At 36.3% G+C, this 15,933-nt stretch overlaps 1 long non-coding RNA gene across 1 annotated transcript; it reads right to left on the bottom strand.

Annotated features, from left to right (window-relative positions):
• Window positions 1-11,153: 11,153 nt before the first annotated feature.
• LOC107796803 (uncharacterized) lies at window positions 11,154-15,933 on the bottom strand. The gene is made up of 2 exons (XR_012704943.1): window positions 15,442-15,933; window positions 11,154-13,954 (listed from the first exon to the last, which is right to left on the bottom strand). It is a non-coding gene; the product is annotated as an uncharacterized LOC107796803 (long non-coding RNA).

Here is a 15,933-nt window from a genome sequence, read left to right as displayed (position 1 = left end):
TTATCCTAGGAGAAAATTCGTCAGACTAGGTTTTCTATCTTAGGAGGAAGATTCATCAGACTAAGACGTTTATCCTAGGAGAAAATTATCAGACTAGGTCCTTTTTCTCTTTTTTTTTCCTTTTGTTTTTGGTATCTTAGGAGAAAGATTCATCAAACTAAGACGTTTATCATAGGAGAAAATTCATCAGACTAGGTTTTCTATCTTAGGAGAAAAATTCATCAGACTAAGATTTTGATCCTAGGAGAAAGTTCATTAGACTAGGTCTTTTTTTCTCTTTTTTTTGGTATCTTAGGAGAAAGATTCATCAGACTAAGATTTCTTTCTTAGGAGAAAGTTCATCAGACTAGGTTCTCTATCTTAGGAGAAAGATTCATCAGACTAAGATTTTGATCCTAAGAGAAAATTCATCAGACTAGGTCCTCTATCTTAGGAGAACAATTCATCAGACTAAGATTTTGATCCTAGGAGAAAGTTCATCAGACTAAGTCTTTTTTCTTTTTCCTTTTTTGGTATCTTAGGAGAAAGATTCATCAGACTAAGATTTTTATTGGGAGGAAAATCCATCAGATTAGGACTTTTTATCCTAGGAGGAAAAAATGTGAAGATCAATGGCAAGATTTTATGTAAAATAACAAGACAAATAAAGGCAAAGATTTGAGAAACTTCCCTTTGTCGGCTCTTCTCTTTTTTTTTTTCCTTTTTTTTTCTTCTTTTTTTTTCTTTTTTTTGAACCGCTTTCCTTGCACTGCTTTGTTCCTGTTTCACACAAAGAAAAATTTGTTAGTTTTTGAAAATGGTGGTCGGTTTGTGGCCTTGAGTTTTGAGCAGCTTGGCTCTTGCTCAATCATCTTGCGTCGGTCTCAAAAGACTTTTGTTCTGCACCAACTCTGATTGTTTCATACCAGTACCATTTGTATTTGCAGCTCAAACTGCCTTATCCCAATTGGAGATCTTTGCTTATGTGACCTTTTCCGATATCTTGAATGACTTCTTGCTTTTGAGCAATTTGTCTGTCATAGAGAATCACCAGTTATCTTTGCTTGCACCAAGTAGGCTGACAAGAGTCTTTTAGGTAAGCCTTTGCATTAATCCTCAAGTCATGTTGAAAGTAACAACCGAGTATGCTGGCCAAATTTACTTTGTGCAACTGAAAAACTGGTAGCAGATTTTAAAATCTTTTCTTGCTTGTTTTGACAAAGATTGACTCAGAGTGAAGGACATAATGATGCAAAAAACAAGTATTAACAAGAAATCCCCCTGTCGGAAGGATAGAAGGAAGAGTTTTTTTTTTCAATAACTAGCCTTAATGATCATGACATGTATTTTGGACTCAACGGCCTGATCTATCAAACTAATCCAATCTTCCTTTTTACCGCTCTTATGACCTTTGAAGTCGGGCTTGTTCGTGCCAATTCTTTGCATCAACTTCATGACTCACTTTCGACTAGTGGTGCCCCGAGGGGTTTTCACCAACAAGTCTCTCTCATTTATTCATCTCTGCTTACCGTCGTCTTACAGTGCCCGTGAGGGTTTTCACTAGTAAGACTCTCTCATTTTTTCTTCTTTATTTTTCTTTTGCTTTCTTGTGTGAACAACTTGATAGTGTTCTATGTTGTGTGACAACCGTTGCTCATTGCATGCTTCTCTTGGCATTCTTGAAGGCATATCAGGAGGTCTTTATTTGGAAGGTTTTTGGATAGGGTTGGAAAGAAAGGTCGGCATGAAGGCTCAAAGTAAACTCAAAATGAGGGGTTATGGACTTACAACTCTTGGAACCGACTCTTTTACAAGTGAAATAAAAATCTCTTCCCCAGTTTCAGCTATTGAGGATTTTTTGGATTTTTTTTTGAATTCTTATTTGGTTGGACCGAACCGTGAGGCTACCTACGTATCCTTATTTTTTAAAGAATCAGGTCGAACGTAGTTCAAACATCTGACCTAACTATTTTTTTTCATTTTTCTTTCTATTTTTTTCTTCTTTTTTTTCTATCTTTTTTGTTTATTTTGTTTTCAAAACAAGTTGCCCCAACTTCTATTTTTTGAGGGCATGGACCTTTGATAATTCTTTTCTTCTTTTTTTTCACTTGAACTTTCTATAATCTGCCCAAGTTTGTACTCATAGGGCATGGACTTTTCTTTTCTTTTTTTATTTTTTTTCATTTATTTTTCTTGACTCTAAACTTGATTCCAAAAGAGGGTGGTCAAAGAAAATAACACAGGCTCAAAAGGGTGACAAAAGATATAAAGGGTTTGGGTAGCAGAAAAAGGGCCTCCCAACCTCGAGAACGCCAAACATAGTATCTTTCACAATCACGACATTGATGGACATGTTGCTTTATGGGTCTTTTTCAGTGTAAAGCTGTATGAGCAATACTTTCCTTGCAGTGAATGCCCTTTGTCAATTCAGGTGACTTTTCTTGGATTTTGTCTTGATGAAGTAGATGCATTTTGCCACTAACTAATCCATTTTAAGTTGTCTGGAATAGACCATCTTTTGAACAACACTTTCTATCTCTTAGTGCTAAATAAATTTCAACCCGTCCGATCATCTTTAAGCCCGATCAAAAAGTAGAGATCCTTAACTTCTACGAGCATGACTGCTTTGGTTGCATGTAAACCGGGCTCATGCTTTTTTTTCCAATTGTTTCATGTCTCTATTCATCTTCAAAAGTGTCTCTTTCTCACTTATCCAGTTCAAGACTAAATAAGTTTTTTAAGATCTGGCCAAAAATTTCTCATGTCATGTCACCAAAAACTAGCATGAACAGAACTATGCACAAAATGGACACAAAATGACTGACTGCTTTTTATTGAATAAAGAATAGTAAGGTCCGATAACACCAAAGAAGAAGAAAAAATAACAAAATAAGCTACCATGCTAAAAGAGGAGTGACTTTCCAGTTACTAAGCAACATCTTAGCCACACATTCGCACATCAGCATTACTACGACCTTTAACCATTTTGATTGCTTTGGATTCAACACTCAAATATTGACGATCATCCCGAGCAGCCCATGTCCTATTGCTCAAATCTGGTAAAGTCAACCCCACATTTGCCTCCATTTTTAATTTTTCACCGCCAACTTGCCTACTTGTCTTTTTGTGACCCTGGATCAATAACAATGGTGCTTATTCCCTTGGTTGAGAAGATACTTTTATTTCCGAGAGATTTTGGATTATTCCTGTGACTCGCTATTGCAAACCAACAAACCGACAACCTTTGACTAGCTTTTATTTCAAAACAACAAACATGTTAGAATAAACACTCTTTTTTTCCTTTTTTTTCTCTTTTTTTCTTGTTTCTTTCCTTTCTCTTTTTTTTTTGTTTTTTTTCTCTTTTTCATTTTTTTTAAAACCATTCGATCGAACCTGATGTGGGTTGCCTACGTATCATGTGGGAATATGAATCAGATCTTGCGTAGTTTGGGAAGATTAGGAATAAAGTATATAAACTAACTCTTTTTTGGATTTTGGACTTTTTCCGAAAGAAAGACTTAAAAAGAAGAAACAAAATATATTTTTGATTTTGATTTTTTGTTTATTTGTTTTATTTTAATTTTTTTTTTTGAAAAGAAAGACTTCTAAAGAAGAAAGAAAATATTTTTTGAATTTCGACTATTTTGTTTTTTGAAATTTCGAAAGAAAAACTTCTAAAGAAGAAAAACAAATATTTTTGGAATTTTATTTTGAATTTATGAAAGAAATGCTTCTAAAAAAAGAAAATATTTTTGAATTTTGAATTTTCTTTTCAATTTTGAAAGAAGAATGAAAATATTTTGGATTTTGGGAAGAAACTAAAAGAAAATATTTTGTATATTTTTTAAAAAAAAAAGCAATTAGGGTCTAAAAGAAAGGCTTTCTAAAGAAGCAAGTAATGGAAAATATTTTTGGACTTTTGAAAATTGGGGTATCCAAAATTTTTTTTTCTAGAGAAGAAGTAAAGGAAAATATTTTTGGATTTTTTGAAAATTATGGGCCGGAACCGATGAGGTTTGCTTACGTACCTCACATTCGGTGAGAATCAGACCCGCGTAGTTCACCCAGTTTTGACGGAACAAAAGAAAATATGACTTATTTTGAAATGACTTTTTTTTCTTCAAAATTTCAATAGAATTTCAGGGTAATCAAATACCTACCTCTCACTCTCTTTTCTTTTTTTTTCCCTTTTTTTTTGATTTTCTCTTTTTTCTCTTTTTTTTCATTTTCTTTCCCTATTCTAGAAGTCAGTCAACAATTCAACATGCAAGCCGAAACAGACAGATACGCAAGTAGCACGTAAGATGCATCAATATGGTCTTTTGATTTTTGGGTACACCTGTCCTAGACAGACCCAACCCCTGTGTCGAGTCTCCAAAGTCAAATGCACATGATGCAAACAAACGTTCCTAGGTATCCGGCATGAGGCTGAGTTATTCTAGGTTTAAAACCTGGGTGTATTATTTTAGACCTAGCTTACCCGAGCGGACAACTCGAGCCGAGGAAGGGGCTACGTACCGGAAACCAAAAGGCCATCCAGCTTTGTAACTTGACCGAGCCTCTTTCTTATTTCAAGGTATGACACTAACAGAAAGAGGACGCCAGCATGCACATCCCCGAAGATCAGAAGAGAAGAGTTTCGTAACAGTTTATATACAGTTCAAATAATATCAAAGCGGTAAAAAGCGACATTTAGCACATTAGGCTCAAACATGCAATAAAATCAGATAATAAATAAAGCCAATTATAACAATTATTCTAAGCTCGAATTCTTGAACCCTGAACCAGAGGTTCTGGGTTCGATCCCCAGCAGAGTCGCCAGAGCTGTCACACCTCCTTTTTACCACCCGAGGGCGGATATAAGGAAGTTTTTCCAAATTTAAGTGGAAATTGAAACGAGATTATTTATTTAAAAATACAGAGTCGCCACTTGGGATAATTTATGGTGTCCCAAGTCACCGGTTTCAAATTCCGAATCGAGGAAAGATTGACTCTGTTTTTTAGCCCGTGAACACAAAAATTGGGGTAAGGAATTCTGTTAACCCGGAAGAAGGTGTTAGGCATTCCCGAGTTCCGTGGTTTTAGCACGGTCGCTCAACTGTTATTATTGGCCTAATTATCTGATTTTAAAAACACTTTTAAACCTATGTGCATTTTAACTTTATAGTCGCTTTTATTTAGATATTTTTTAGAAAAGATTCAACGTAGTCTAAAACACATCTTGGACCACGCCACATAAATGCACCCGCGGTCCACAACACATTTTATCTAACGTTGTTGAGATTTGAATTTGAGTCACATAAATGTACACCCGAGTTAGGATTACGTATCACAACTACGTCACGGGAACTGTACCCGTAGCTATGATAATTTTATTATAACGCGCCTAAAGCAACTAGCGCATTTAAATTATTTTCCTAATCTTTGAGATTGTTGGGATGCCAAATTTATGAACAAGATATTATTGGGTCAATTAGGCTAGCTAACATGATCTATTACTTGGCCAAGATTCCTTACGGTTCAAGACCTACCTCATGGCCCATTTATTCCTTGCCAAGAAAGAAACAACTCCAATTTTCCATCTAACCAATTAAAAGCATTTATTCAAGAATCAAGACTACGTACATCACAATCGAAATAAAAACTAATTAAAACAATTTAATTAAAAAACTAAAACATGCTACTCAAACAATGTAGAATCACAAATCAACCAACACGCGTATCAAGCTATCATAACACAATGAAATGAGAATGAAAATTAAGAAATGGATCTTTTATTGATGAACAACGTCGACAATTGCAAATCAATCGGGCTAGACAAAACAACAATACTTGGACCGAGACACCGAAATTATGAACCGGAACCTCAAATCGGCACCGAAAAAAACTCGAAACCCAAATGCGGCCTCAATCAAATTCCATAAGCCACGACCAAAACAAAATATTGACCGAACTTCTGTCCAAAATTCCTTGCCATTTCCTCTGTTCTCGTGTGTATAAGCTTTAAACAAAACTAAAAAAAAAATTTGAAACCTTAGAAAATCGGAAGTGACAATCAGTGATTTCGATGTATTTAGCATGGCATTATCCAATTCCTTTTTGATAGCCCTCTTATAGATGGCTTCTGTTTTTTTTGGTGTGCCGTTTTTTCTTTTGGTTTTCAGTCTTAAGTCTGTTTCTTTTGTTGTCCTTTTAGGTTGCTAGGTTCTAGCATTCTTCAGCCTTTATCTTTGGTTCTCTCGAAAAGGAAATGGAGCAGACGAAGAATAAAAGAGATGGGTCCGATATTTTCAAGAACGGCGGATCCGATGAGTTTTTGGTCTTTTTTGGAATTGAAAACTTAGGGTAGAGTTTCTATAATTGAGTATTTTATATGAAAGTGGAAAAGGATGATAGTCATTGGATTGAAAGGAAATAGATGGCTAGGATTAAATCTTGCACTTAAATGGGCTAATGGGTTGGGAAGAATGAGCTAAGGGTAATTGGGTTGGACCATGTCTTTTTGTGTCTCAATTTTGGGCTAAGAAGACTCCAAAAATTATTATTCAAAACCATAGCTAAATTCCTTTAATATAAGATAAATATACTACATGATGCAAAACAAATTCTAATTAATTAAACTAAACTATATTAAAACATGAAACTATTATATATTTTTTGTATTTTTCAAGATTATATAAAGATAAAAATAAGGTACTATTTTTGTATTTTGTTTTACTTTATGAAAGGTACATAAAATAAAATATTTTTGTAATTTTCATTTTCTTGTAATAAAATAAAGTAAAAGAGTCAAAATTAGTTGAAATAACGATATTAGACCTAAATTAAATATTTACATGCTAAAGTCTAAAAAATCTTGGGGAGGGTCAATAATCACATGTCTACAAATCCCATTATCCAGGAGGATCCTGAAAACATTAAATTAAATCCCATTATCCAGGAGGGTCCTGAGAACTTGAAATTAAATCCCATTATCCAGGAAGGTCCTGAGAACTTGAAATTAAATCACATTATCCAGGAGGGTCCTGAAAACTTAAAACTAAATCTCATTATCCAGGTGGATCTTGAAAACTTGGAACTACATCCCATTATCCAGGAGGGTCTTGAAAACTTGGAACTACATCCCATTATCCAGGAGGGTCCTGAAAACTTGGAACTAAATTCCATTATCCAGGAGGGTCCTGAAAATTTGAAATTAAATCCCATTATCAAGGAGGGTCCCTAAAACTTTAAATTAAATCCCATTATCCAGGAGGGTCCTGAGAATTTTAAATTAAATCACATTATCCAGGGGGGTCCTGAGAATTTGAAACTAAATCCCATTATCCTGGAGGGTCCTGAGAACTTGAAACTAAATCCCATTATCCTGGAGGGTCATGAGAACTTGAAATTAAATCCTATTATCTAGGAGGGTCCTGAACACTTAAAACTAAATCCCATTATCCGGGAGGGTCCTAAAAGCCTAAAACTAAATCCCATTATCCAGGAGGGTCCTGAAATTTTTAAACTACATCCCATTATCTAGGAGGATCCTGAAAACTTGGAACTAAATCCCATTATCCAGGAGAGTCCTGAAAACTTGAAATTAAATCCCATTATCCAGGAGGGTCCTGAAAACTTTAAATTAAATCCCATTATCCAGGAGGGTCCTGAACTTTTAAATTAACTCCCATTATCCAGGCGGGCCCTGTGAATTTAAACTAAATCTCATTATCCAAGAGGGTCCTGAACTTTTAAATTAACTCCCATTATCCAGGTAGGTCCTGAGAACTCTAAAATTAAATCCCATTATCCAGGAGGGTCCTGAAAACTTTAAATTAAATCCCATTATCCAGGAGGGTCCTGAGAACTTGAAATTAAATCCCATTATTCAGGAGGGTCCTGCAAACTTTAAATTAAATCCCATTATCCAGGAGGGCCCTAAGAACTTTAAATTAAATCCTATTATCCAGGAGGGTCTTGAGAACTTACAATTGAACCTATCTGGCGCACACTTTCCTCACGGATGGTTCCTCTAGGACACAAAATTTCCTGCCCCTATTTCAAACAAAGAAAACTTGTGAGTTCAAACATGGTAGTTGGTTTGTGACCTTGACTTTGAGGGCGATTGCTCCTTCACTTCCCATGATAACTTTGATTTCAACTCGAAAGACCTTGCTTGTTTATTGACTAACCACTTTTTCTGTCACCATTATCATAGAAAGTACCTCTGATCCATTCAAACCCAAAACCCTCTATCTGTTGCATTGTGCTCATAAATTGACATATACCGAACCTTTGTATTTCACATGAATCCCAAAGCACATTGATTGTTACCAACCCAGTGCACATTCTATTCTTTCCTGACATATGCCACTTTGATGTGCTAGCCAGATTTCGTTTTATGCAATTGGAAGCTGATGGAAAATTTTGAAGTCATTTCTCACTTGTTCTGACCAAACAGACTCAGGAAGAGGAAATAAACAAGAAAACTACAAAGTAGAAACTTATCAAATGTGGATACCAACTCTAATGACCATGACATGCACCTTTAGATTAAGTGGCCTAATCTGTCAAGCAAGTCTAATGTTCAACTCTTGTTGTACCTCTGAGTCGTGAAACTGGGCTTTCATGCTCCGACTATCCTATCCGATTCACGGTTCTTATTTGACTTGTAGTGCCCGAAGGGTTTTCACCATCAAGCCTCTCTCATTTTGTTCTTTTTTTCAACTTACCATTGCCTTATGGTGCCTGTGAAGGTTTTTACCAATAAGACTCTCTCATTTTTCTTTTATTCTTTTTTTCCCCCTCTGATTCTGCAGATGAAAAGGCATTAACCGCGATAGAAATATCATATGCTCCTGGCATGTTTGACTCGGCACTCTCAAAGATTATTTGGGAGGTCTTTTAGGACTGTAATATGGCTTTTGGACAAGGTTAGAAAGAAAAGATATCATAAAGGCTCAAAATAACTAAGACAATGGAATAAATTTATTTACAACTTTTGGAATCCATTCTAAAAACTTTGCCCCAATTTCTAAAACAATGGAATTTGATTCTCTTTTTTCTGTTTTTCTTTTTGAAATGGAATTTCTAATAAAGACTGCCCTACTCTCGACTTCGTAGGATAATGAAATATTTTATTTGGTGCGACCGTACTGTAAGGCTGCCTACGTATCTTGTGGTGACAAGAATCAGGTCGAACGTAGTTCACAAGACTACTCTTTGTTACTATTTTCCATTTTCTTTTCTTTTTCCTTCTTTTTTCTCTTTTTTTTCTTTTTCCTTTTTTTTTCACATTATCTCTATTCTATTATTTTTTTTATTTTTATTTTGAATTTTCCTTTTGGAATGAACTTTCTAAAACAAACCTATGGGGACATGAATTTTTTTTTACTATCACTTGATTCTAAAAGAGGGGAGGTCAAAAAAGTTAGCATAGGCTCAAAAGCGGTACACGAAAGGGTATAAAGTGTTTGGGTAGCTGAAAAAGGGCTTCCTAATCCCTGAAAATGCCAAGTGCAACATGTTCAACTTGAGAATGAAAAAGAAGATCATGCACAACATTTCTTTTACAGCTTCGACATTGATATCATTGATCTGCCTTCCACACTTCTTTAGCGCCTTGTCAAGTACAGAACTCTCGCTGGATAATTTCTTTTTCATAATGGATACCCTCCGTCAATTTAGAGCAAACTCCCTTGGCTTTATCTTGTTACTTGAGGTGCACTTGAACTCAAAACTGCTCGCTTCAAATTGTTTGGGATGCACTCTTCTTTAACGAATTCTTGTCATCCTATTAACTTCCCAAATTATTTTCTCTAGTTTCACACTGTTTGGGCTTTAAATGATCTCAAAATATCCAAATCTGTACTTATTTCTTTCAAATGTCCCTATCATCTTCAAAATTGTTTCATTGCATCATGATTAAACTAACTTTTAAGACCATGCCTAGAATTATGCGTGCATGTCATGTCACTAGAGCCAGCATAAAAAGAACTATAAAAGGAGAAGAGAACTAAACAAAAAATGACTAGAAATAACAGAAAACAGAAAACTGCATTAGACAGATGGTGAAAGGATTTGAACAACAAAACAAGCAAAATAAACTGTGGTTACAACTCTGGAATAAACCTAGATAACACTAAACGAGTTACTACGACTAAACAAAATGGGAAAATAAAAGGATAGAAGGGTTTGAGTCACAAGACAATATCCGGATTACAACCCTAAAATAACTCGGACAACAAAAATGAACCACCAAGACTCCTCCCCGGCTAGCCAAGAAAGGATCGTCTTTCCAATTACCAAGATCGACATCTTAGCCACTAAGTTCCACATCAATATTATCAAGACCATTACCAACTTCAATATCATTAACTTCAGCCAGCAAATTCCCACAATCTCGCTAGAGGATCGAGGAAGAGTAGCTAGTGGAGGAGCTACAAAAACATGAGTAGTCAAATGAACGGGGTATGAGGTGATTTTGGCGGGTGGAGTGTGAAAAGGTTGTGGGGAGATATCAATAGCAGTGGGAAGCTGGATTTGTGATAGTAGCGGAACGGTGACGAGGCTTTTAGTGTAGTTAGCGGGAACTAATGGTGGAAGACGCCCACTAATCCAGGCTTGGTATATTTCGGCCATATGTCCTTTCAACCTTAAAACCTCTTCTTTCAACTTAGATTCTGATTCAACAATCTCCTTAGACGGATCAATAACACCTGTGTCCAAGTCTTTGCTAACCATGGCTACCTTACTCTTTGACCTTGTGTTGTATGGATGAGTTACTTAAGAACCACAAACCAACCACCATTCTGCTCAATGAAGATAAAAAAAGGAACAAAATGGGGTCATTCTGTTAGCATTAGGGCATTCAACAGCTAAAAAATCACATTGCGTGCAATGCACCTAGCAACAATTAACGATTCTAGAATGACTTCGAGGGTCACAAGGTCACTTGACATCATCCCAATTTTGTTCATTTCAATCTTCCCTTTTCTTTCTTTTCTAGCACTTCTTGGCTTGCTCATTTTTCTTCCTCTTTTTTTCTTCTAATTATCACTCTTTTCTTTCCTCTCATTTCTCACATCCCATAATTTCACCTCTCTTTTCTTCTTTTTTTCTTTTTTTTTTAATTTATTTTTTGTTTTAATTTTTTTTTGTTTTTTGTTTTTTTAGAAACAAATGGTGATTCACTAAAATTTGATAGAGTGCTTTCTGGGTGCACTTCATGTTCAAGCTACAAGAGAAAGCATGATACCCTAGATAGAACTAATTAAACTTCAAAAGTACTTGACAACTAGTAGGCTATAGCACAGTTGGCTAGATCTATTAAGTTAGTCTTACACCGACTTTCCTACCACTCATACTTTCTACTACTAAGAGGCCCTAGAATGTCATAGCTCTTTCTCATATCAAAATATACTAAAGAAAATATCCTCCACAATGGCAAAATAGAAATGCAAATTGTAATTCTATCTTCTCCTTCAAGCGGTAGCTCCCTCATTCAGCAGCATCTGATCGAACTGCCAGACGCCATGTCCTTGGCCAACTCTTTTCAGCTAAGCAACATATTCTGAGATCTTCTTGATAGCGTCCACCTGTTCAACCAAGAACTCACTTTCAAGAAAATCATCCAAATGCACATCGTTGCTTCGTGAGGTTACAACGTGCAAGTTTAGAAGCCTTTGATTCGCCAACTTCTCTAAACAAAGTGCGAGCTCCATTGCATATAATGCATCCCCCTTCTCGCAGTGATCAAACTCAGTAGGTGGCACACAGATAGACAACAACTTCAACCAGAATAACCACAAAGTGCAGACAATGTGCAGCTGACAATGCAGAATTTGCTTTCAAAAGACTGCTCAACTTGAATTTCAGTAGAGTATTGTTGGAATATAAACTGAAGCAATGCATTTGTGTTAACTGAAGCTAAAACTTGTGCAAAATTCCCTCAACTGTTCAGAAAAACTGAGTAACATCAATCCACAAAAGAAATGCAGAAATCTTCACTGTTGAGCAGAAGCTGAACAATACAGGACTACGGGCAGCAAGCACGAAATCCTTTACAGCAACAGGAAACTACCCGCAAATTATTGCCCAGCAAACCTTCAACTTCTATCAGCAGATTCTAACCAACTGGACAATAGTTTATGTAACAAAAGCACTCAATTCAACAAGGAGAACATTTCAAGCTGCTCAATCTCTAGTCCAACTGAATCCCCTATATTAAACTTAATGACAACAACAACTATTAGAAACCGGTGGTAACAAGTTCAAACTAGGAGAATTTCAGCTATCAGTTTACTCCAAAAACTTCTCCACAAATAGTGGCAAACTTCAACAAAATAAGCTTCAGAACTTCGAAGTCTTAGCTCAAAGATAACTGGTGTACAATGCATGATTTACTTTCAAACATTGCCCCACAAATAGCTCATAGATTGAATTAAAATCACAAAACAATGCTCATACAATCAAGGACTTATCCCAACAGAACTTTCATCAGCATACAAGAAGTTTGACAAGAGAATTTCAACTTGAACTCTAAATATTTCAACAGTAGAGTCCAATGACACAACTCAGTTCACACAATTTCCAACAAGCAACTCCTGAATGAGCGATCCTAACTGGATGGTCCCGGGGTATCTGTCATGCTCAAATTCCGGTAAGTAGATCCACACATGTATGAGAAAACTAAAACCAAATAGAGTTAAAGATTTAGAACACTATATGAGACAATAAAACTTCCTATCGGACACATGCAGGACATGATTGAAGTTTTTTTTTGCAAAATGGCCTATGTGGCCAAAAGGTTGCTAGAAATGAAAACTCAACAAAGGTGACCTCTAAGACATGGAAAAATTACTTTACAGAAATGACCCATTTTGTAGAAATGGCCTATGTGGACACAAAGATGGCTAAGCATGCAAATTCAACACAATGGACCTTAAACAGAGAGAACATCTTGTTGTGGACTTATAACTCTAAGACATGGGTCACTGAACCACATTTGTGAAAATGACCCCATTTTGCAACAATGGCCGATGTGGCCAAAAGCGGCTAGACATGCAAATTCGACAAGGATGGGCCTTACAGTAAAAAGACACCTAATTGTGGATTCAAGACTCTCCAAACAATTAAACAAACCACTTCTGTAAAAATAGCCATATTTTACAAAATGACCGTATGGCCAAAAGTGGCTAGACATGAAAGAATTGGCTACGACTCTTGAAGCCAAGAACCTAAGACTCACTAGGAAGACCGAAATCTATGTGGGCTGCTTACATATCCTGCCCCGAGAGACGAGAATCAGGTTCACGTACTTCGGGAAGATTGGATACGAGCGAAAATTAAAAAAATAACTAATTTAGAGAAAATATATTTTTTGTCCTTTTTTTTGAAAATGATGAAAAATTTAAACTCTTTTTGAATTTTCTTTTTCTTTTTTTCTTTTTTTGGGAAAATGATAGGAAAGTGCAAAAGTTTTGGGATTTTTCATGTTTTTTTTTGTCTTTTTCTTAAAAAAATGTGAAAGAAAAACATAACTAGGCCCTACTTGCTTTATTTTTTACACTTCACCCTCTTTTTTTCTCATTTATCCTCAAGCCTCATTGGTCCGCCAAATGTCCCTTTTTACCCTTGAAAATTACAACATGTAGCACATAGGATGCATCAGGATGGTCTTTTATTTTTTGGATACACCTGTCCTAGACGGACCAAACCCCTGTGTTGAGTCCCCAAAGTCAGATTCACGTGATGCAAACAAGCGTTCCTACTAGGGATCCGACATGAGGCTATGTCATTCTAGGTTTAAATCCTGGGTGTATTGTTTTAAACCTGGCTTACCCGAGCGGACAACTCGAGCCGGGGAGGGGGGGGGGGGGAAGGGGCAACGTACCGAGAACCAAAAGGTCATCCGGCTTTGTAACTTGTCCGAACCTCATTCTGAATTAGGGTATGACACTAACAGAAAAGAAGTCATGCCAGCGTGAACTTCCTATAAGATTAGAAGAGAGGGATTTCACAGCAGTTTATATACAGTTCAAATGATATCAAAGCGGTAAAAAGTGGCATTTAGCACATTAGGCCCAAACATGTAATAAAATCAAATAATAAATAAAAGCCAAATATAACAATTATTCTAAGCTCGAATTCTTGAACCCTGAACCAGAAGTTCTGGGTTCTTGTTCTTAGCAGAGTCGCCAGAGCTGTCACACCTCCTTTCTCCTACCCCTAAAGGGGTATAGGAGAGTTTTTCCAATTAAAGTGACAAAAATCGAAACGGGATTATTTGCATTCAAATTTAGAGTCTCCACTTGGGATAATTTATGGTGTCCCAAGTCACCGGTTTAAAATCCTGAATCGAGGAAGTTTGACTCTTTTTTAAGGTCTGCGAACACAGAAATCTGGGTAAGGAATTCTGTTAACCTGAAAGAAGGGGTTAGGCATTCCCGGGTTTCATGATTTTAGCACAGTTGCTCAACTATTAATATTGGCCTAATTATCTGATTAATTGCACATTTTAAACCTACATGCATTTTAACCTTTGGCCGCTTTTAATTATTTATGGAATTGTTCTGGAACAAGTTACGATTGTCGTACACTTGTTTGTTTGGTACATATTGCGAATCATGTCACGGGAACCGTACTCACAATCTACAACATGTTTAATTTTATTTAACATTATTAGAAGTTGTGGCCGGGTCACATATATGTGCACCGGGATTTTGGAAATTACGTATCACAACTGCATCATGGGAACCGTACCCGTAGCTATGATGATTTATTATAGTGCCTAAAGCAAACTACGAATATTCATGCTTTTTAACAGCCTAAGTATGCTCCTAACGATCGAATTACTAAATTAGAACCAAATACAATGGCCAATAAGTCCAATACACAATATAAAAGCAGAGGCCAAATCTGATTTTTAAGAAAATTATCCCCATATCATCAAGCTTTTCACACTCAATTTGCTATCAATTACAAAGAGGAGCTATCATACAAACAGAACCTCAATGGCATTGAACCACTAATAACAAACGGCCTATTCAACATAAAATAGCCAATACTACCAACATTCAAAACAAATGAAGCTCCATATTGTTCGTGTATCAATTGCCAAAATCGTCTGATGCAACAAAGCAAAACAAAACTTGTATTGCTGATAAGTTCGACAAGTAATTTCACACTCAATTTGCTATCAATTACAAAGAGGAGCTATCACACAAACAAAATCAATTTAACCTAGATAACGAGATTCAAATACGAAAATACTCAACTACAAATAATGTATTCACAATGTGTAACTTCAGATTCATGTCATCAAAATTATGTATATGAAATTAAAAGTAGATAGCAATTAACGATAGCGAGAATTTCATGAACAGAGCATCGTAAATAGACAGAAATAACACGTGTATATGAAAGAATTGAAACTCAAAACTGAAACCGGAAACAAAGAACAACGATCTCAAATCGAACCTCGACGGAACCACCAGACGGAGCTTTGGACAGATTTTGACAAACGAGTGTCAATGCTGCCATGTCTATTCCCTCACTCTGTTCAGTCTCTCTCTATGTCCATTTATTCCCTTATGTGCATGTGTGTGTGTGTAGCTGATGGGTTTAAAGAAGATAAAGTTTGGGCAGTTGAGAGTTGCTGACGTTTGGTGGTGTGAAGTGAAGAAGCTGCAGCGACTGCTGTGTGTGTTCTTTTCGTGAGTTCAGAGAAAGAACGGGGTCGTTGGTTGTGAGATCGACGCTGCTTGTTCGAGCAGCTGATGGATGAGCTCGGGGAAATGACTCCATTTATTTCTCTAGGGTTCTCTAGTGTTCTTGTCTCAGGAACATAAAGAAGAAGGGTCTCTAGGGTTCTGGCTGCTAGGTTGAAGAAGATGAGACGAGGGGTCCTTTTTTGGTCTCTAAGGCCTTAGGTGCTGAAGTTTTTTTTTTGTGTGTCTCTTAATTAGAAAA

This window comes from Nicotiana tabacum, chromosome 22, assembly GCF_000715075.1.
Source record: "Nicotiana tabacum cultivar K326 chromosome 22, ASM71507v2, whole genome shotgun sequence".
Taxonomy (NCBI): Eukaryota; Viridiplantae; Streptophyta; class Magnoliopsida; order Solanales; family Solanaceae; genus Nicotiana; species Nicotiana tabacum.
The sequence above is the reverse complement of the archived record's forward strand: the minus strand, read 5'-3'. Positions and strand labels throughout refer to the sequence as shown.